We start from the raw sequence: 24,025 nt of genomic DNA on the forward strand, positions 1-24,025 counted from the left end.
GTCAAATGCAAGGAACCAAGAAGGCAGACCATACCTACAGGATGATTAATTGTATCTCCCAATGCAGTGACTCTGAAAGGACTTTAGGTAGCACAGTGGAAAAATAACTGCAACAGCTGTTTACTACATTAAAATTATATTTGGGGTTGGTGGGGAAAGTTTTGATTCTAAAATGATGCACAGCTTCCTTCCCCCACCCCCAAGTCCCCGGAAATGTAGGCAGAGCTGAATCTAATCTTGCTTTTTTCTTTTTCCTGCAAATAAAAAGAAATCTTCTTGACACACAGGTAATGGGAAATCAAGAAAGGAAGTTCAGATCCAAGCTGCGTTAGTTAAAGTAATACGGATGGACAATTCATTTAATATCACAGTGCTGCTATCATGGAAGGGGCTTCTTAGATGAGAAACTGGAAGTTAGATGTGGTATTATAGAAATAAGATTGAACTAGTTAGTAGCAAGCTGTGCTGTTATTCTGACTTGTGATGAGTTATAGTTGTCTTTCACAGGGTGTCTCACTTGTAAAATTACATCACATGAGTGGGAGGACCAAGTGTCCTGTTTATGTCTACCTTTGAGTTAATATGCATTTTATATCACTTTATAAACAATTTATACTAATTTAGCATTTCTGCCTTTCCTCATCTGTTCTATTTGTGTAAATAACACCCATGCAAGCTGCTATAGGCTGCAATTCAGTACAGTGTCTCTATACTGGAATCAGGATAGTACTTAAGCACTTCTGAAACCTCATTGGCATCAATGCAAAATGTATGCAAAGTCCTGAATAAGGATGGTCTTCAGGACCCAAAGTGCCTTCCTGAATCACAGCCTTGGGGCCAGATTTTAAAAGATTTTTAATTTTGAAAGCTTTTTGAAAATCCCACTAAATGCCTATCTGTATCATCAGGCACCTAAATATATCTTTGAAAGTCTAGGCAGTAGTGCTCACCCCTTAAATTTTAACTTAAATACTAAAGTCATTTGATTCTTACATTCCACAGTTATCTGGCAATATCTCCCCATTCTGTTCTCATAAAAAAAAATTGTATACCACATGGGAATTACCTACTTCCTCTGTTGTAAAGAACACAAATGCTCATTTCTCTACTTTTAAAATTCACAATTCATTCAGATGTCCCTGGTGCATAGTCTCCATCTACATAAAATTTAAGCTTTTATCTTTCTGACTCATGCTCATTATTATATGTCCAAAATTCTGTTTGACTTTTTGTACTTGCAGTAAACATTATACTGAAGATATTACTGTTTTATTCACAATAATCCCTAGATCCATTTCCTGATCAGTTTTGCCAAATATATTCTCTTTTCAGGGCATATTCTCTTTCAGGTGTTATATCCCTAGCTTTACCACCTTCCCCTTTTCCATGTTAAATCAAATAAGCCACTTATTTGTTCATGCTGCTAGTCTATTTTAGTCTTTTATGAATTTGGTTGCCCTTCTTCTTTGCAGTGACCTTTCCAGCCCTTCAAACATTTTGTGTGGTTATTATATAATTTAATCCTTTCTCCTGGTACAAATTGCTTCTATTCTGATCCTTGAACTCCATTTGCTTTTATCTATACTGAAGATCTATTGTTTTCTACTTTCAGGACACATCTTCAACCTTTAAAATAGATCAGCATATATAACATTTTTAATGGTCTGTTAGATTAGTCTTTTGCATGGTACCGAATAAAAAAAAATCCTCTCTTGAAGTTCAAATAAATTCTCTGCAGTTTCCTCTACTTGTATTATTCCTTGAGGGATACAAACACCAAAGGATTTTAAGAATGGCTCATGATACATGTTTTTTCCTACCCCCCGCCCCCAGATGTTCTGGTTTAACTTGGATTTAAACTTGAAGAGTGGTCAGTTTGGATGAGCTATTACCAGCAGGACAGTGGGGTGGGAGTAGGTATTGTTTCATATTCTCTGTGTATATATAAAGCCTGCTGCAGTTTCCACGATATGCATTTGAGGAAGTGAGCTGTAGCTCACGAAAGCTTATGCTCTAATAAATTGGTTAGTCTCTAAGGTGCCACAAGTACTCCTTTTCTTTTCATGATACATAGTAAACCGTTCTTGTATTTCTGATTCCATTCATATTCTAAATTTAGGGCACTCACTGCACATTCATTCTATGGCACTCCTGCATATGGATCTAGTTTAGTTTTAATAAAGGTTATTGAAATTTTTTCATTATTTAACATATTAAAAAAGGTGTTTGGTGGGGAGAAAAGAGGTCCATCTGGGTGTGCCCCTGGGATCCACAAGTGGAAGAAATCTCCTGATATAGATGTCATCCCTGTTGTATGGGAAGGGATTCAGCTACTGCAACATTCCCCACTGTTCTAAGGGAGGGCTTCTTGCAGGTCCAGGGAATTCAAGGGGCAGGATCCATGGATATGAGGAGAAGAGATTGGGACCAGGAAGATGTGCATAATCCTCTATAAATCCCAGGGGGATTTCAAAGAAAAGATAACAGAACAAGAAGTGATCTTCATTTTATCCAGACCACCCTCTACACTGGAATACATTGTAAAATAAACCATGAGAGTCTCTGTCTGGAAGAGTTTATGGTATAATTTATATATGTAAATTATAATCGGAAAGTATCCCTTGAAAGCTTTGTGTATTTGTGTTTGCAATCTTATGATTTGAAGCTATACATTCAGGAACACTGTAATAATACAATATAGCAAAGACTTCAAACATAGAATCATAGAGTATCAGGGTTGAAGGGACCTCAGGAGGTCATCTAGTCCAACCCCCTGCTCAAAGCAGGACCAATTCCCAACTATCATATTCTGCTACTACTGCCACAGTATTGTAGAAGGTCACTACAATGAGATGAATATTATAATTCAAGTCACATTGATCTTCTTCTTTTTACTGCAAGGGAACAGAATATTCTGGACAGATCTCACATGTATGCCCTACAAATATGTAATTTGCTACTAGTTAGTCTAAACAATAAAATAGGATGGCAAGCAGGTGGAAACAAAACTACGGCTTTACAGGATATCAGATTATCCTAATCCTTGATACTGTTCATGACACAAAACAATAGCAAAAACACCTCCTGCTTCTCTGTTGCCTGCAAGGTTTTTCTCCTTATGCATAAAGTGCCTTATTCAGTAATGTTGCTTCTTGTCCACACAGGACCAGCTGGCCTAAGCCAACATGGCTCCATTTCCTTCAATGGGGCAACATCATTTTACATCAGTTGAGGACCTTGTCACAGTCTGCATAGTTCTAAGCCACAGAACTGTATTCTTAATGTTTGGTTTTAATTAAATGTTCAGCATACTTCAACATGAGTCAGCTTTAAATGTTATGGCCGAGCTTTTTCTTTGATGCTCATGACATATTTACTTAGCAGTGTCAATTCTTTCTGACTACTCCACAATGTCCAGTATTGAATAACAAGTAATTGTGAAACTAAATCCTCACAAAATGCAGGTCCTCTTAAATGGATTCAAATGCCAGTTAAGCAGTGCACTCCCGTCATTCTATTCAATAATGTTGACTTGGTCCTTAACTGCTTCTTGAGTAACCATGAGATCAAACATCCCATGCAGTCTCCAGGTCACCCATTTATCATTTGAACAGCATTAGATAGAGACGACTAATAGAGATGAGCACACTTAAGCTCCACTGTCTGATAACTGTACCCTGAATATTTTGGAAGGAGTTTGGATACTGAAGTCCAAATCTGAATCACCCTGTGGGCTTTGTTTTGGAAGTGAACCCAAAATCAAATGAGGGTTCTCAATTCTCTACTGACTCTTGGCTAGGTTAGAAGAGATGGGGTCAGTCACTCCAACTGTGTTGAAACACACTGCCTCAGAGTACCAGTGAATCATGACTTCTGCTACACTTTTTTAAATGACATAGGGTGTGTGTTCTATTGCTTTACGCCTGTCCCTTGGTTAGCGGAGAAGCTAGGTCAAGCCCAGCCTTCGCCTTACCTTTCCCCACTCTCCTTAGGATTTTCAAATCACCGGTGCTAGAAATTCCCAGTGCTTGCCCTAAAGGTAATGCATTTTTTGTTCCCTGACTGGATGACTTATATATAGACTTGGCAGAATTTAATGGAAATCAATTTTAAGCATTTTTTCTAATTTTTATCCATTTAAATGTTCAGTTATGGGAAATTATGGGAAATAATGACAGTACATCTTGAGATTCTAAAAGTTAAAGCTTTATAACTGTTAAAACATAAATTGTCAACATCATGTGTCAAAATGTACAAAGTCAATAGCCTTAAATCAAACTCTAAGTTGTCAAGTAGCATTTTTCTTACTTTGTCTATCTGTGCATTTCTATTACCATTAATGGAAATATTTTTTCGTGTGTGTGTGTGCGCGCACGTGTGTGGTGAAACTGACATTTATCAACATTTACTGATAAAAATCTAATCCTTCCAAGTCTGTTTACATAACCAACCAGCAGGTGTAATTTTCAGAATTATTATATACAAATTGAAATCCTTTTCAGGACCAACCCCAATCATTTGATCTACGAACTCACCTTTCATGCTGGCAAAGCCTGAACTTGTGAATATTTCTGGTGATGCAACATGAAGGGGTCACAAACATATCTGAATCATAAGCTTTTACTAGATTTAAGCTCTTTGGGACAGCAGCTGCCCGTTGTATTTTTGTGTGTATGGTGCCTGACACAAAAGGAGTCCAAATCTTGACTGGGACATGTGGGCCTTTTTTGCAAAAAAAAGTAATGGTAGTTGTGGGAAACATTTGCTCAGTTCTTATATTTACCTTGGCATTTTTATGTATTTATTTTATTTATTTATTGAGGGTAAGTGGAATGGAAGTTTTAATTTTTCTTGCTTTGAAGCTATATAATTTTTTTTAAAAGAAGCAGTGAAAAAAGCAAGGTAGAAGGGGAATCTGTCTTTGTAGTCTGAACAACACGCTGCTGTTGGGACTCATTTATTTATAGCTTTCGCATTCTCACAGTTGAAAGTCAAATTAATTTAATTTATCCTAATGGATGTTTCAGATACCAGATTGCAGGAGCATTTGTTCAAACTCATATAATAAATGTTAATGAACTTTAACTGTGTTAACAAAATAATCATTTTGTCCCAGAACCGAGGAAGACATTCCTGAGTTGGACACTCCTAAATGTTGAAAGCAGCATCAAATAAATTTGCTAAGTAACCCATTGTGCACATTTTGTTTTCCCTGAGAAGAAATAGAGAAGGTTTCTATCCTATAATGGAAATGCTCTTTCCTCCCCCAGATGCCTGCAGAAGCTCTACCATGTGAATACTGTGTAGATAGTGCTCTATGGGTTTAGGGAATGGGGCAAAGGAAGCAACTGTTCTGTGACATACTAAATTAAATTGCATCAATATCAGCCTATTTAAGAATATCCAAAAAGTGTATTTATTAAATAGGTGCAGTTTCTAGGGGTAGCCCATGTCTCAGTGTTTCAATGGCAGGAAACTTTTCTTAAAAACATTTTAAATCAGAATTTTTAAAAACAGAATCACTTCTATTGGTAATGGCTTTATAAAAGCATATTTTTTACAAAATTTAAATTTTGGTCTAAACTGAATTTGACTTTATCCATTGGAAGGTACAAAGAACTACAGGGTTTGGTAACTATTCTTCTTGCTTTCTTTCCCTCTTTCCTTCTTTTTTTAAGCAAATTTTATTTATATTTTCATTAAAACAAGACCAGTCTTTTTTTCCCTTTGGGGCCTTTTTATTCTTGGCTTTATTTCTCAGTTCTTCAATTAAGCTGATTATTTTACATGTTTGTGAAGATGGTGTCTCTCTATTTTACAAGCAATTTGAGACTTCAGCTGGTAGCACTAGAAGCAGCCAAAACAGAGATTGCTGCACTGGGCCGGGCAGCAGGTAAAATGGGGCCCGCCTCAGCACCCTCCTTGACTCAGAACTTTGCAGGGGAGAAACTCCCAACTCTTGGGGCACTAAGACCTGGGTGTCATCTCCCCTTTCAACACTCCCCCCCCCCCCCCACACATACACACACAACATGTGGCCTTGGGGAAAAATGCAAAGATGAGTCAGCCAGAGACTCCAGGTAGTAGGGGTAGAGGCAGCCAAAGCAGGTACCTCTGGACATTCAAGGAACTTCCTACAGTGTTCACTGGATTTTGTCTGCTCTGTGCTGATTGACTGTTGGCTCTTACTCTCTGCCTCCCTTAGTTTCTCCACCTCAGCTTCACTCCAATCCTGCCCCTCTTCCCCCTATCCTCTGCCCCTCACCCAATTCCTTTTTCTTTCGATTAAGCTGATCCTCTCTTATGTAACCCCCCTCCCCACAAAAATCTTGGCTAACGTGCCATTTACTGCCATCGCATTGTTCACTCCAGTTGCGTGTTCTGTCCCTTCCCCACCTGTGCCTGTCCTGTCTATTCAGATTGTAAGTTCTTTGGGACATGGACTGTCTAGTGCTCTTTGTTTGTACAGAAGCTAGCACAATGGGGCTCCACTCTTGGCTGGCTTAGGCCCCACCACAACAAACACGATTAATAATAATATTCTTACAGAAACCTCATCCTAGAATACTCAAAGAGCTGACTGAGGAGATATCTGAGCCACTAGCGATTACTTTTAAAAAGTAATGGAAGACAGGAGAGATTCTAGAGGACTACAAAATGGCAAATATAGTGCCCATCTATAAAAAAGGAAAAAAGAACAACCCAGGGAATTACAGACCAGTCATCTTAACTTCAGTACCTGAAAAGATAATGGAGCAACTAATTAAACAATAGGTTTGCAAGCACCTAGAAGATAAAAAGGTGATAAGTAACAGTTATCATGCATTTATCAAGAACAAATCATGCCAAACCAACCTACTAGCTTTTTCTGACAGAGTAATAAGCCTTGTGGATGGGGAGAAGTGGTAGATGTTCTATATCTTGACTTTAGTGCTGACTTGCATGACCTTCTCGTAAACAAACTAGGGAAATATAACCTAGATGGAGCTACTATAAGATGGGTGCATAACTGGTTCAAAAACTATTCCCATAGAGTAGTTATCAGTGGTTCACAGTCACATTGGAAGGGCATAGCAAGTCGGGTCCTGCAAGGATCAGTTCTGGATCCAATTATGTTCAATATTTTTGTCAGTGATTTAGATAATGGCAGAGGGAATACACTTATAAAGTTTGTGGATGATACCAACCTAGGAGGGGTTGCAAGTGCTTTGGAGGGTAGGATTAAAATTTAAAATTTAAAATTTGGACAAACTTGAAAAATGATCTGAAGTAAATAGCATGAAATTCATTGAGGCCAAATGCAAAGTACTCCTCTCAGGAAGGAACAATCAGCTGCACACATGCAAAATGGGAAATGACATCCTAGGAAGGAGTACTGTGGAAGGGATCTGGGGGTCATAATGGATCACAAGCTAAATATGAGCCATCAGTGTAACACCATTGCAAAAAAAGCAAGCATCCTTCTCAGATGTATTAGCAGGAGTGTTGTAAGCAAGAAACGAGAAGTAGTTTTTCTGCTCCACTATGTGCTGATTAGGCCTCATTTGGAGTCTTGTGTCCAGTTCTGGGTGCCACATTTCAGGAAAAATGTGGCCAAATTGGAGAAAGTCCAGGGAAGAACAACAAAAATCATTAAAGGTCTAGAAAACATGACCTATGAGTGAAGATTGAAAAAATTGGGTTTATTTAGTCTGGAAAAGAGAAGACTGAGAGGGGACGTGATAAGAGTTTTCAAGTGCATAAAATGTTGTTACAAGGAGGAGGGAGAATAATTGTTTTCCTTAATCTCTGAGTATTGGACAAGAAGCAATGGGCTTAAATTGCAGCAAGGGTAGTTTAGGTTGGACATTAGGAAAAACTTTCTAACTGCCAGGGTAGTTAAACCCTGTAATAAACTGCCTAGGGAGGTTGTGGAATCTCCATCATTGGAGATTTTTAAGAGCAGGTTAGACAAACACCTGTCAGGGATGGTCTAGATAATACTTAGTCCTGAGAGAAAGAGAGTGCTATGAACATGCATGTGCTGCATCCAAGAGTTAAGATGTTAAGATCAGAGGGAGACCCACTTTTTGGAAAGTTCTACCCTTCCTCCAAGACCACCTCAGTGGTGGCTTTGAAGTGGAGAGTCAATAGACTATTAAGAGGTAGAAAGATGCCATGTTTTGGGGTGCAGTCCAGACCAGTGAGGAGTTGTGTCACTGCGTGCCCTGTAACCCTGTGTACCTTAAATTGCTCTGCTGCTATAGCTCCCTTGTCGGGGTGCTCACAGCCAGCATACAATCATGTATTGATTGTCTGTGTGATAAGCAGTTCTGGATCAGCAACTCTGACTCCAGCAGCCTGCCTGTTATAGCCCAACCACACTCTGGTATCCACCAGCTTTTGGTTACACCTGCCAAGATGACCCCAACATCCCCCATTCCCAAATTTTCCTAAAACTGTGTACCAACAATGTCCAGTCCTCTGCTGGACCATTCAGAGGAATCATAAGGTTTGTTTGCTCCACTAAAGAGACAAAATGCCCAGCTGATCACTTTAACTAGAGTTAATGATCACTTTAATTAGCACTGGGGTAGTTTAGTTAAAAGTAAAACAAGTATTTTTATTAACAAAAGAAGATGGGATTTTAAGGGAGTTCAAATACGAAGGATAGAGTCAGAAATGGTTACGAGGAAATTAAAGTGAACAATGCTTTCTGAAAACTAAGACTTAACAAAACTACAGTCTTGGTTCAAGGTAAGATTCTTACAACACTACCTACTATCAAGATGGCTAGCCACCACCTTGGTCAGAATCTCCCACAAGTCCAAAGTGCTCAGTTTCTTCATCTTCTTAGGTGAAAGATAGCTTCGGGTTCTTTGCCCCTCTCTTCCATAGTCCACTGAGCCTTTGAAATGGATTCTTCTGAATGTTACTCCCCCCCGAATACTCAAGCTATGAGGAAGGAGATATGGAGTTTGATGGTGAAGGAAGTTCCATGCTGGTTTCTTCCCCAACTAATATTTGCTAAAATGCAAATTGATCTGTTCCTGCAATTTCTTCCCCCTGCCATGATGCTGAGTTATCTCCTCCCCTTGTCAACTTGATGGCTTAGTTTATCTATTACATAAATACATTCCCATTGTTTCTTAATGTACCTTGGAGGTACCTTCAAGGTGGCAGAACCACATTCCTTTGTCTAGGGTAACTTCAGTCCTGCCAGGCAGATACATTTTTAAAACATAATTCCTGATATGTTTGTAATTTTGCATTTGTCTTCTACATACCGCAGGCAATAATATTAATGACTGGTATGTTATTAGCTGTCTATTGATATCTTACCTGACATGATACCTTTTAGACACAGTGTATGACAGTGAGTTGTAGTATACCTAACTGGTCAGGCTTGGTGAAACTCGCTACCAGATACCAGTGTGTCTCTTGCCCTCTTTCACCAGGATGCTGTTAGAGTCACAAATGGAAATCTGCATGTCAGCACCATCTGCTGCTCACTTGGTGTGACATCAAGTAACATCAAGACAGAATTCTCAAAGCCCCTATCTACCTATGCTGGCAGCCATGTGGAATCAGAGTTTAATGCTAGAAGGGAGGTCACTAGTCTGATCTCCTGCACATGCCACTAAACCCCAGCCAGTTACCCACTGAGCCCAATAACCTGAATTAGATTTAAGTACCACAGCCCTCAGGAGACTAAACTATTGGGTGCCACAAGCACAGAACAGGAGAGACTGAGGTGCATCCGTGACCAAGGCCACTGCAGTGACAGGGAGTTGATTTGATGAGATATAGCCAGATGAACCTAGCAAATGACCTACCTCCCATGATGCAGAAGAAGGCAAAACCCTACTGTGGTCCCTGCTAATCTGACCTGAGAGAAAATTCCTTTCCAACCCCGAAAATGGACAGCAGATTGATCCTGACCATGTGATCAAGACACACCATCAAAGCATCTAAGAAAAAATTGTCTGTACCTTTTCAGAATACCAGCCCATCTGACCCGGTGTCCCCTCTCCAGCTGTGGCCATTTCTGATGCTTCAGAGGAAGGGGAGAAAGCAAAACAAACAAACAAAAACACACAACCCAGAATACGTAAGGGTCAATATATTACTTCCTGACTCCTTCAAGAGCCTAGCTGAAGCTCGAGATTTCAGACCATATGACATAATGGGGGATCCATTCCGGTCCTGAGCCACCTCCCACACTGCTGAGAGCAAACTGTAGCCATTCACTTTACCATCACCTCGATTCTAGTACTTATCACTCACATTTGGGTCTTCAGTCACTGTAGAGATATGTTTATGAAAGATTGTGATTTGGAGTTACTCTCTTATAAGGGGCTGTGTTGTGAGCATGGGAATTTGGAAATATGGCCCAGAGACGGGGTTTGGGAACATGGCAGGGCTGTATGCAGCAGTTCACCAGAGGCATAGGTGCTGCCACACCCCGTGGCTTGAAGTGGTTTCCATTAGATACAGGGTTTACAGTTTGGTTCAATGGCTCTCAGCACCCCCATTATACAAATTGTTCCAATGCCCTTGAACAGGGGTGCTCTTCACTTTGTTTTATTGAAGTTTTATTCCTCTCTCATTCACTGGTTTGTTATTCAATGAACCCCAACATTGTTACAGTCACCGCTTGCATATTTTCTAAATCCTAAATCATGAGCTCTCAGAAACAGTCTTGTAAAGGGCCTAATACAATGGGGCCCCAATAGCTGTTTGGGGTACTTAGAGACTACTGCAAGAGCAGTAATAATAATACCCTCCTTTGCACACATTTCTCCTGTGGCGCCTACAAAATACTGGCAGCCGATAAATGGCTAGGTAAGCAACAAGCTGAAATTACTGCTGCTGTTCTGCTTATTTTTCTCCATCACAAAAACAAAAAAACAAAAATCAAATTTTCCATGAACAATTTGTAATTGTAGAGTGTTTGTTTTTCTGCTACCCCATCCTTCCCACCCCTTTACACAGGTGCCTAAATAAAGCTGAGTTATTAAAAAAAAAATCTGTTCCCAAACATCTTAAGGGCATTGTCAAATTGCAATAGTAGAAAGGATGGATGGTCTTGTGGTTACTGTACAGGAGAGAGATCCAAGAGATCTAGATTCCATTCTCAGTTCTGCCACAGATGTCCTATTTGACCTTTGGCAACTGATTTAACTTCAAATGTACCTCAGTTTCCCCATCTGTAAATTGAGACTACTTACTGCCTACATGTTATAGATGTGTTGGATGGCACAGTTCATTAATATTTGAAAGATGATTGGAGAGCCTCAGATGGAAGTGGAATGTAAGTACCGAGTACTATTATAATTATTAACTCAGAATACATCTGAGAACATCTGCACCAGCCTTTTAACACATCAAGACATAATTTATAAGGACTATAAACAAATGTATTTGGAGGACTGTTTCAAAGAACCTTAAGAAACAACTTTGCTAAAAACAACTTAATATTTAATGATAATGGGATGCTGAACCTCACAGGCAAGAAAGAAATAATTAAAAAGAATAATTAAAAACAGTGAAACAAGGAGACAGATTAGCATTGAAATAGCCACAGAGAGAGAAAGGAAAGAGCACTTATCCTTAACCCCTGGAGGTGTGGTTTCGTATAGTGTATGGCATAGAAGTGTAGAAAGCTAGCTCTGTACAAGTTATAAAAGATCATCTGTTTTCCACTGTGCCTGCCGTTTCACACAAGCTTCCATGGACCATTTTTATTGAATCAGACCCTAGGGCAGGGATAAAAAAGTTTCAAGAGGTTGTTTTCTCGGATGAGGTCAATGTCCTGAATATTCTTGTTTGGTTTAGCAGCAATCAGAGCTTTTGACAATATAATACAATCGGGAAAATATTTTTTAACACCATAAATTATCTGCAAGACATCTTTTCCTCTTCCTTCAAAAGCAATACACAGATTGTTACATTTATGAACTATTTCTTATAAATGAAAAAATGATTCATTCTTGTTTCTCCTGCTTGAACTTTATGTTTGCGGTTTTATGGTCCTATTTCTATTTGTGTCTGTTTTGCATTAGTAATAGTAGTATTTATATTGTAGGAGCATCTAGGAGCCCAAGCAATAGACCAGGACCCCATTGTGCTAGGGCTGTACAAACACAGGAAAAAGTGTCCCAACCCCAAAGAGCTTATTGCTTAAGTCCATCTCTTTACAGCCTTTCAGCATTTTCTTGGTCATATTTTAAATAAAAAGAGTGGATTTTTTTTTCTGAGAGATCTACTCTAGGAATCATTTTGTGGAAGTTCCATGGCCTGTGTTATACAGGAGGTCAGACTAGATTGGGGTGAGCAAAATTTTTGGCCAGAAGGCCACATCTGGATGTGGAAATTGTATGGCAGGCAATGAATGCCCAGTGAGGGAGCGGGACTCTTTGGGGTGTAGCATGAGGGGAGGCCCTATAAGGGATGTTACCGAGGTGGGGGTAGGGAGACTCATGGAGTGTGGCATGGGGTGGGGGCTCTACAGGGGCAGTACCAAGGACTCCTAGGGGCCCTGCCGGCAGTAGCACCAGAGTGGCCGTACCAGGCACCGCCATGGGCGGAGGCACCCCAGCTGAGACAGGTGCGGCCCCTGTGCGGTTTTGAGGCTTTTGAGGGTGGGGCCGTATGAGACCAGGATAGGATTGGGCATGCTGCTGCGTAGGGAGGGCAGGGTTCTGATCCCGGAAACAGCGTGGTGAAGTCGCGCCTGCGCAGTGTGGCTCTGTGAGTGCCGGAAGATTGTGGAATTGTGAGTAGGGGGCTGGGGAGCACTGGGCAGGCAGGGCAAGCCCCTGACCCCGCTCCTTGGCCGGAGCTCGAGGGTCACATAAAAACATCTGATGGGCCAGAAGCAGCCTTCGGGCCATAGTCTGCCCACCCAGAAACTAGAAGATCACAATGGTCCCTTCCAGTCTTGGAATCTGACTCTATGAGTTTGAGGGTTGTTGGTGGTGTTTGTTTGTTTTGTCTTCATATTATTTATTTATTTCCCTTCTTTCCTTCAGCTGCCAGATCAGACCAGTCTATTGAGCCCTGTAAACTGATTCTGACAACGGCTGCTACCAGATACTTTGAAGCAAATCCCATTACAGACAATTAGTAAATAACCTGTCTATAGGGAAAACTTCTTTATAATCCCTCATCAATGGCTGAGTGTAGGGAGCCAGGGTGGCTTCCCTCCGAACCAGAGGGTAAAGAGCCACCCTCTCAGCCTGAGTGGGCGGGGCCAGACCAAGCTTACGCCAATCCCCGGAAGGGGAGGGGTGGGACAGGAAGTACAAAGGGCGGGGCCCTTTGCCCAGTGAGGAGAGCGCCAGGGAGGGAGACAGGCACAGGCTGCTCCCTCGCGATCCTGCTGCCGACCCAGGGGAGGCCCTGGGCCAGGAGGAACCTGACCGGGAGGAAGGCCTGTGGCGACCAGGACTGCCAGCCGCTGAGTACCCGGAGGACCTGGAGGAGCCTGGCTGTAGCCTGCCCCAGTGTGAGTCCGACACAGAGGGGGAGCTGGAGCTGCCAGCGGCGGAATACCCGGACAAGCTGGAGGGACCGGAGAGACCCGCTTGAGAGACCGGGTAGGAAGTAGCCCAGGGGCAGAACTGCACTGTGGGGGGGGTATGTTTGGTCAGCGGGCGCAGATGGCCCCCTGCTGACTGAGCGGCGGGACCTTCACCTCCTGCCACTGTCAGGGCCCTGGGCTGGAACGCAGGGGAGTTGGGTGGGCCTGCGTTCCCCTACCCCGGCCAACCGGCCTGAGGGGGCGCGCGGCAGGCTTGGGCCGACGCTCCCCCTGCCTGAGGGGCGCACGGCAGGCTCGGGCCGGCACACCTTCCCCGCTAATTCCCCGGTGCCCGAAACGTGTGACTAAGGCCTGCCAGTGGGACCATAGCTCTCCATCACCCCCTAGGAGATCGGAGGACCGACTGAAACCTGTCACACTGAATTGTGCCTTGAAGCATGAGAATTTATATCCGACATATATATCCTACAATGTAACTAGGTATGTTCTCAAGATATAAACATCTCTGATAGGGCTGGTCAAAAGTTTTCCAATGAAACTTACCTCCAATAGAAAAATTAGGTTTTTGACAAAACAAGAATTTTTCCAGAAGGTACCTCCACTCTCCCCTGTCTCCCACCTTGGAACACAAAGGTTTCTTGTTTGGTTGGTGGTGGTGGTTTTTTTTTTTTCTTTTTGTGGTTAGAAAACTAAAAATCCTAAAACAAAAACAAAATTTGTTTGGGGATTTTGGATTTAAAAATAAAATTAAAAAATGAACTTTCCACGGGAGGGGAAAAAATAAATCAACCAAAGCTCATTTCCCAATCCGTATCAGATTATTTTTGTCATCCTACTAAGCACTCAGCCTCAGAGAAAACTTGTAATGACAAATTCCAGAGTTATTTCACTTTGTTTAAGTGCTTTTGTTTTTGCCTTTAAATTCCATTAAATATGCCCTTGTCCTTGTATTATGGGAAAAGGTAAGCACAAGTGCTCAGATTACCAACTCTGTATCTTCTGTTTTTCTATATGGCTCTATCACATCCCTTCTTAATTGCTTTGTCTCTAAACTAAACTGGCTTCTCTCTCAATCTCTCCTGTTGAAGCCGTTCTACTTTGTATTAAAATAAATAAATATTAATTTAACTAGACAAAGTGACTGGCTCTAAGTCCAATAGTTAGGGCACTTACCTGAGAGGTGTTCAAATCCCTTCTCCATCAAACAGAGGGGGAGTTGAACCACATCCTGGATGAGTACAGTAATCACCAGCCTAATCTTCTCCTCCACACTAGAATGGCTTTGGCACCTGATTCAGGGACAAGATCTCCCTGTGGATCTCAAGCAGAGACTAAGCATTCCCCAGCAAGCTGGATGTAGGCATTTAACTCTGACAGAGGGGTGGGGTTTTGCATCTCCCCTCTTGTTGGCACCTTCCACTGACTGGTTTAGGTGGCTCCCTACCTAGCTTGCTGGCTTTTATGAATCCCATTATTAGGCACCTCTCTGCCCTAATGTGTTGGATAGGGTGCCAAAGCACCAAATTCAGGGCTTCTGGATTCCAGTGATTTTAAGGCACTCAGTACTGCAACATCTAAATCCCTTTGTGGACCTGGCCTTTGCACCTCTTAGAGAAATGATCTCTAGACAGGTGACTGAAAATGATTTCAGCTTTTTTGGGGGGACAGGGTGAGCAGAATTCCATGTAAACATACATTATATTTTTAACCCATTCTTTATAAATCTTAACCAGTCATTTGCTTTTGACCACTGCTAAACATTGAGCAGAAATTTTCATTCTTCTATCTACAATGCTGACTAGATCTTCCCCTCTCCCTGTGTGGTTAACTCTTCCTTTTCACACCTTAACTTTTCATTTTTTCCTCTACCCCACCCCCATTTACCCTCTTCCCTCCCCCATTCCCCCCATGTAGCCAAATAAAATACTTGTGGCTCTCTAAATTCTTTAGTGTCCAGCAGTGTAGCATCTAAGAGCAAATGGACTTGTCTCTGATCAACAACAGAGATGGCCAATCCCACTTCTTTGTCCGCTAAACAGAATCATCACAATAAAAACTGTTAAAACTCACCATATTTCTCCCCAATGTGTCTCAATTTTTACATCTAGGGAAAAGTGATAGTTTCATCTCTATGAATATTCAACTCCTATCTTTGCTACTTGTTAACTTGTTTATAAATGGACCCTTAATAATATATGTTAATAATTTATCAACACATTATAAGCTATTTATAAATGGAACTTCAATAGAAAGTATAGGCAAGTAGCTGGTGTAATAAATACTTTTCCAATCGGAAGTGATTTTTTAAAAGTGATCTATTTTAAATGATATTTCCATTTTTTTGTCAAGTGTAAGTTTACAGGTTACAGATTTCAGCATTTATTTGTATAGACTAAAGGGGGCACAATCTACATTTCCTGACTCTAACTATTCATCTCAATAATATATCTGTTTTTGATGCATAAACACTGTATAATACACTAAATTACAGGCAAAGTCACTGGCTGAGTGTTTGATTATTAAAACCAATTATCTTACATTTATTTTATACAGCACTTTTGATACTAACAGAGGCTGACATTTTTCACATTACTCCTCGAGATGATCAGAGAAAGTTATACATATTCATTATTTAGTTCCCTGAAATGTAGGGCTCCAAGGGACCTCGAGAAGTCATCAAGTCCCAAGCCTGTGGCAGGACCAGATAAACCAAGACCATCCCTAACCGCTGTTTGTTTACCTATTCTTAAAAACCTCCAATGATGGGGATTCCACAAGCTCCCTATTCCAGAGCTTAACTACCCTTATAATTAGTTTTTCCTAATACCTAACCTAAATCACCCTTGCTGTTGATTAAGCCTATTACTTCTTGTGCTACCTTCAGTAGACATAGAGAACAATTGACAACCATCCTCTTTATAGCAGACCTTAACATATTTGAAGACCTGTTATCAGGTCCCCGCTCAGTCTTCCTTTCTCAAGACTAAACTTTACCAAGGTTTTTTTTCCATTTACTCTCATTGGTCAGGTTTACTAAACCTTTACTAAACCGACTTCTGTTGCTCTCCTCTGGATTCTCTCCAATTTGTCCACATTCTTTCTAAAGCACGATGCCCAGAACTGGACACAGCACTCCAGCTGAGGCCTCATTAATACTGGGTAGAACAGGACAATTACCTCCCAGGTCTTCTTAGATAGGAAACTCCTGTTAATACACCCAAGAATAATATTAGCTGTTTTTGCAGATATATCGCATTGTTGGTTCATATTCAATTTGTGATCTACCATGGACGCCCATCCTTTTCAGTAATACCATCACCTAGCCACTTATTACCCATTTTGAAGTCGTGCATTTGATTTTTTCCATCATAAGTGAAGTATTTTGCACTTGTCCTTTTCAAATTTCATTTTCCTGAATCTGGACCAATTTGTCAAGGTCGCACTAAAAATTGCAGTGTAGCCATGGCAGTATGGGCACAGTGAATGGCAGCATGGGTTTACCAGAAGCTGGGAATGGGGGACAGGGGATGGATCACTTGATGATTACCTGTTCTGTTCATTCCCTCTGGGGCACCAGGCATTTGCCACTGTCAGAAGACAGGGTACTAGTCTAGATGGACTAGTATGGACCTTTGGTCTGATCCAGTAAGGCCTTTCTTATGGGTTAGCTGCCCCAAGAACAAACCCACCTGGACCCCTACGGTTCTTAATCAGGGTAACTAGCCCACGCCACTGCTTGCTGCTAGCATGGCTGCACTACTATTTTAGTACACGAGCTTGATGACAGCCAATGCATGTCTGCTTGAGCTGGGAATCATACCCTCAGCTCCAAGTGTAGACATAGCCTAAAGCCGCTTTGAGCAGTGCTAGAGGATGTAAGGTTGAGGACTCCTGCTTTCCCATCCATCCCCAAACATAGCCACTCTAGTGAACCTAGGTAAAGCTGGGACTGGAGCACAACAGGAGACACAGGTGTGTCTACACTACAATCAGAGGTGTGACTGCAGCACAATTTGGCATTCCCACTCTATCTTTAACCTAGCTTTAACCTCGCTAGCACAGCTAAAAGAGCAATGAAAAGGTGGTGGCCTGGTCTTCAGGGCAGGCTATCCAAGTATGCTGGGACCCTGGATACTTAGTCACATTGCTAGCCTATACAGAAGCCTGTTCTGCCACATCTTCACTGCTATTTTTAGCTGTGCTAGCTAGATTAAAGCTAACATGGACATACCAACATGTGCTACTACCCGTACAATTACAGTGCAGACTAACAGAGGAGACAAAGTGGGAGAAAAATGAAGTGGGCAAACATGATCCCCAATGGAGGAAGCACAAGAAATTAAATAGGAGCCAAACAAGAGGGGATGGGACAATAGGAAGAGTGCTGCAGGGGAAACAGGAGATCCCCAAATGAAGGAGGGCTAAGAAAAGCAGAGTATTACAGCAACCACGGAACACTTGTACATAGGTGCTGGAACTAAGGGTGCTAGGGTGCTGCCACACAGTCTGGCTTCCAGTGGTTTCCATCAGATACAGGGTTTATGGTTTGGTTCAATGGTTATCAGCACCCCCACTATACAAATTGTTCCAGCACCCCTGCACTTGTAATACTTGCTTAAAGAATCACAGGTATTTATTGGAACCTTGCAAGTACCAATCCCAGCACACACAGACAGGCCTGAACTTCCTCCTAAATGCCCCAGATGAGATAGACTATAACATACAAGATGAAGACACAGCACTATCTACCGGTGGAGGTGCTGTCCACACTCATCATTTCAACTCCTTACCCCATCCCAGTTGGTTATGAATTTAAAGAGTAACTCCCAAGAATCCAGGTCATCTGCCGTCCATGCAGGGCTCCATATTGGTTTGCCCACTTGAATCCTATATTCCATCATGAAGCTATCACTCTGTGATGAAGCAGAAAAACTGCCAGTAAGCACAGCAGGGGTTAAGGAGAGCCTTTGGGCCAAGGTAGCCCTGCCCCCCTATACCTGCAGCCAATGCCAGCCCTGGAGTGGGGAGAAAAGAAGTACCTGATTCTATTTGGGATTGACTGGCAAAGAGACCAGAGCTAGCTGTTTCCCTAACTGAAAGGAATGAGTACTAGCCTGCCAGCCAGGGCAGCCATCTGGGAGTAAGCATTGTCTCCCCAGCCAAGGAGCCTCCAATACCTGAAATGAATGACTGAGCAGACCCCAGAGACATTGTGGAGCTCACCCTTAATAACTGGCAGCTGCTCCACCCGAAGGAGCCTGCGACTGCAGCAGGATGCCGCCCAGACTCAAGAGGGAACCCTATGGAAAGCAAGCTACCCAGGAAACTGGAATGGCAGGGCCATGCCCAGGGGTGCTGGAAAATTTTGATGGGGGGGGGGGTGCTGAGAGCCATTGAACCGAACTCTAAGCCCTGTATATAAGGGAAACCACTTCAAGCCATGGGGTGCGGTACCCCCACGCTTCTAGTTCCAAGATCTATGACCATATGCCCCAAACTGAATGGACTGCTAGGAAGAAGCCCAGGGCAGCAGATTCTGACTCAATGCTGGGAGGATCCCCCCTACCCCCAATTCAGGGGTTGACATACACAGGGCCCTGAGAGGGAGGGTGTACCACTCTGTGCCTCAAAGCAACACCCTGAAACCCCCATAATCACCCTTGTCATATAATTATGATAGGTTCCATACAAAGCATGCCATGAGAAGTCCTGATCTACAAAACACATTGTTCTGTCCAATCATACATATTGTTAATGTGAATGAAGATATGGCATTTTGCTGTATGGTTGTTATTGAAATATGTTGTAAGTTTGAGAATCTCTACTGCCAGGTGGGTGCTAACCAACCATTAATCAACTCTATGACTCAGTTGCACAAGTCCACACAATGGGGGTTTACTCAATCACTGTGACTCAACAAAGACTACCAAGCATGTGATCACTGTGACTCAGCAAAGCCCACTGGGACATGTCTGGAAGCAACAAGAACACTTCAACAAACAAACTTCAAACAACAAACTTCATCTGAGAAGACTGGTCCAGGCTTCAGGGAGAAGTCTATGTATTAAGAACTGCAACATCCAGTGGAGTGAGAAAGTTGCTGATCTAAATACTGCCTAGTGTAATAAGGTTTAAGATTTAGATTGTGCACTTATCTTTTATAACTATCTATGACCTTTTGTGCCTACCACTTATAATCACTTAAAATCTATCTTTGTGTAATTAATAGATCTGTTTTATGTGTAGCATTCATACAAGGTTCATGCACTTGGCAACATTCAGGGCACACCCAGAGGGTTGTGTAGGAGCAGTGCACACACGGCTCCTCTCAAGGGCATGAACCTTGGAATCTCGCCCAGATGACATGAACCGTGGGAAGCCTCCCAGGACTGGGCTCAAGGCCCGAGAGCAAGGAATGCGGTAGATAGAAATTGGTAAATAAGAATGTTAAACAAAGCCAGTGTATTCCGTTTATCTGTTAGAGGATGTAATGTGCGGGGGGAGAGAAAGAATAAAGGAGAGGGTGGAAAGCTGACAGGGGCAGCCCGTCGGCAGACCAGCCTGCTTGCTTGCTTAAAGCTTTGTGCTGTCTTGTATTTGGACCGCAACATTTATGCTCTACCTAAAACAGTGTATTTTGCTTGAAGTACTTGGGAAACCTCAGCTGAGTTTACAAAAGCTGGTGCATGTCCTCTCTGCATTGAGGGAGGAATGAACTTGGTAAAAAATGTAGAGTGGTCATGCTTCTGATAAGGGCAAGATGGTACAGCTCTGGGGTATAAGGCTAGGGACCTGGGGATAATTGGCTAGTGCCTTTCTCTGTGTGATTCATGAGAGACTTTGGGAGCCTTCATGCAATCTAGCTGGGTGTTTTGCTGCTTGTCATTGTGCCCAGGCTGGAGAGTTAAGGAGGCACAACAGTAACCCATTTACAGGTTGTACCCTGGGGATCCCATCACAGAGGGCCTGGGTCCCCCTACTACTCCCAGGCTTAAAGACTAAGGCTACTCAACCATGCAGGGGGCTGAGAGCCAGGCGCTGTAAAGCTGCCCGGCCCTCCAAGCTACCTTTCACACACTCACTTATGGAATCACAGGGATTTACTGGAACACTGAAAATAGCAACTCCAGCACACACAGGCAAGACTGACTGTCCTGCTAACTGCCCTACAGGTCAGATCAACAGCATAACAAAATACAACACAGCAACATAATGTTAAGATAAAGTTACAGCACCATCTATCGGTGAAGATGCTGTATACACTAATCATTATACTCTCTGATTTCTCAGTTTGTTCCTCAGAGCTGCTGTGTCTCTCATTCATTCATGCCCTCATTCTAGTTGTAATGTAGGGGATTAATTTGAACTAAATTTGAACTATGCAAAGGAAATGTAATGCTAATATGGGAGTGACTATGCTAATTTCTGTGTCAAGCTTCTGAGCATGCCCAATGTAAGCTAGACATTTCCAGAAAGAAATCTGAGCCTTTTCAGACTGAGAGCTCACACAATTCATGAAAGATTTTCTCCAGACAAATCTGACTCCTGAGTGGTTACTAAACATTCTACCGTGTTTCCAAACAATGAATTTAAAACCTGATTGTCGCATTGGTTGAGAAAGGAAATAATATATATAGGGTGAAGATTTATTGAAGAATTAGTCAACTTGCATATTTAAAAAAAAAACTAGAATTGTCTTAAAATTTCTGTCACATGCTTTCCTGTGTCAAAGGAATAAATGTGATTTTCTTTTAATGGCAATGCAATGAAATTCCAACTGCATCCTGGAGTTGTAATCGCTTTGCGGAATTTTTTCATTAAAACAGGTGTCTGTTCCTCAGAACTGCAGTACCTACCTTCATTCTGAATAACTATTACAAAGAGGGTTTTAATCCTCATTTCTTTAAGTAGAGGTAGCCTTACATGTAGGACAGGTAGACTTGATCAATGTGGTGAATGATTTCGCTCCACAATATTTAACTGAAGGAGCCTTTATATACGACTTCAATTTATAGATATAAATGAAAGCTATTTCAGACTCATGGAAGAGAAGCAAAAGGACTAAATGAATCCATTAAATATTGGCTAATCTGTGACAGAGCATGATGGAGAAGCACTGAACACTTATTGGAACAGGAATAAGCAATGAAAGCTAATCAGTCAGCTATTTCTCTTCCAAGTTTTCTGCCTCCCTACATCCAAAGCCTGTGAATTAGACCATGTATGAGTATGGTGTAAAATGTTTTCACAAGGAGATCATCAAGTTGTTGGGTTCCACCATCAGCTAATAATATGATTTTGGGTAGTTATTGACCTTTTCCATATTGCAGTCTGCATGTAATAGAGCAGCACTACCAAGTGAAGCAGGGCAAAGCCTCCTGGGCCTTACATACATCATCCCTGTTTGTATATCCCAGAATGATATCAGCCTTTTTCACAACTACGTCACATTTTTGACTCATTCCATTTATGATGCACTATAACCCCCTCTGCAGCAGTACTTCCACCTAGCCAGGTATTCCTCATTTTGTAGTTGATTTTTTTCCTTTCTCTTGTCTCTAGTAAATTTCATCTTGTTGAATTCAGACCAATTATCCAGTTTCTCAATGTCATTTTGAATTGTAATCCTGTCCTACAAAACGCTTGCAACCTCCCCCAGCTTGGTGTCAACTGCAAATTTTATAAACACACTCTCCACTCCATTATCCAAGTCATTACTGAAAATTTTGAAATACTTCCTCCACTCTCTGCAATAAAAAGTTGTCCCCAGTACAGTTCAAGGACTTATTGGAAATTGTGTTTTGCCTTCACCTATCAAAACCCTGTAAATGTGGTGATTAACTAGGTAGTCTCACTGGTCTTGAACTTGACTCTGATATATGAAGACAAAATCGTTGCATTAAATAGGTTAAAAATATAACATGCCATACTTTTCCATAACAGTTTTCACACAGCTCTGCCATGTATCATGATCTATGATGAAAGGATTGCAATCTTCTAAAGGTGAAAATGAGTGTGCAAAGTTTTAGTCAAAGCTGGTATTGTTGATCAGTTATAGAAAAAGCAGCAAGCATAAAACATTGTATTCAACAAGGCACTGAGAGAGAATTCAACTGTGGATATTCATTAATACCCCAATTTATACATAATGCACACTTCAGGCTATCCCTATGCTTACAGGAGAATTTTTATACTTTCCATCTATTTTCAAATCTCATCTGAAAACATCTCTATTCTCCCTTGACACTACTTCTTAATTTATGTGCCTCTGCATTTATTTCTTCCTGATTTCATGTTTGTTGCTGTAACTTTACTATAGAGTGCTAAAGGAGTTGGCGGAAGTGATTGCAGAGCCATTAGCTATTATCTTTGAAAACTCATGGCGATCAGGGGAGGTCTTGGATGACTGGAAAAGGCTAATGTAGTGCCCATCTTTTAAAAAGGAAAGGAGGAGGATCCAGGGAACTACAGGCCAGTCAGCCTCACCTCAGCCCCTGGAAAAATCATAGAGCAGGCCCTCAAGGAATTAATTCTGAAGCACTTAGAGGAGAGGAAAGTGATCAGGAACAGTCAGCATGGATTCACCAAGGGCAAGTCATGCCTGACTAATCTAATTGCCTTCTATGATGAGATAACTGACTCTGTGGATGAGGGGAAAGCAGTGGACATGTTATTCCTTAACTTTAGCAAAGCTTTTGACACCGTCTCCCACAGTACTCTTGCCAGCAAGATAAAGAAGTATGGGCTGGATGGATGGACTATAAGGTGGATAGAAAGCTGGCTAGATCACTGGGCTCAACTGGTAGTGATCAATGGCTCCATGTCTAGCTGGCAGCTGGTATCAAGCGGAGTGCCCCAAGGGTAGGTCCTGGGGTCATTTATGTTCAATATCTTCATTAATGATCTGGAGGATGGCGTGGACTGCACCCTCAGCAAGTTTGCAGATGACGCAAAACTGGGAGGAGTGGTAGATATGCTGGAGGGTAGGGATAGGATATAGAGGGCCCTAGACAAATTAGAGGATTGGGCCAGAAGCAATCTGATGAAGTTCAACAAGGACAAGTGCAGAGTCCTGCACTTAGGACGGAAGAATCCCATGCACCGCTACAGACTAGGGACCAAATGGCTAGGCAGCAGTTCTGCAGAAAAGGACCTAGAGGTTACAGTGGACGAGAAGCTGCATATGAGTCAACAGTGTGCCCTTGTTGCCAAGAAGGCTAACGGCATTTTGGGCTGTATAAGTAGGGGCATTGCCAGCAGATCGAGGGACGTGATCGTTCCCCTCTATTCGACATTGGTGAGGCCTCATCTGGAGGACTGTGTCCAGTTTTGGGCCCCACACTACAAGAAGGATGTGGAAAAATTGGAAAGAGTCCAGCGGAGGGCAACAAAACTGATTAGGGAACTGGAACACATGACTTATGAGGAGAGGCTGAGGGAACTGGAATTGTTTAGTCTGCGGAAGAGAAGAATGAGGGGGGGTTTGATAGCTGCTTTCAA

Source organism: Lepidochelys kempii, chromosome 3 (assembly GCF_965140285.1).
Source record: "Lepidochelys kempii isolate rLepKem1 chromosome 3, rLepKem1.hap1, whole genome shotgun sequence".
NCBI lineage: Eukaryota > Metazoa > Chordata > Testudines > Cheloniidae > Lepidochelys > Lepidochelys kempii.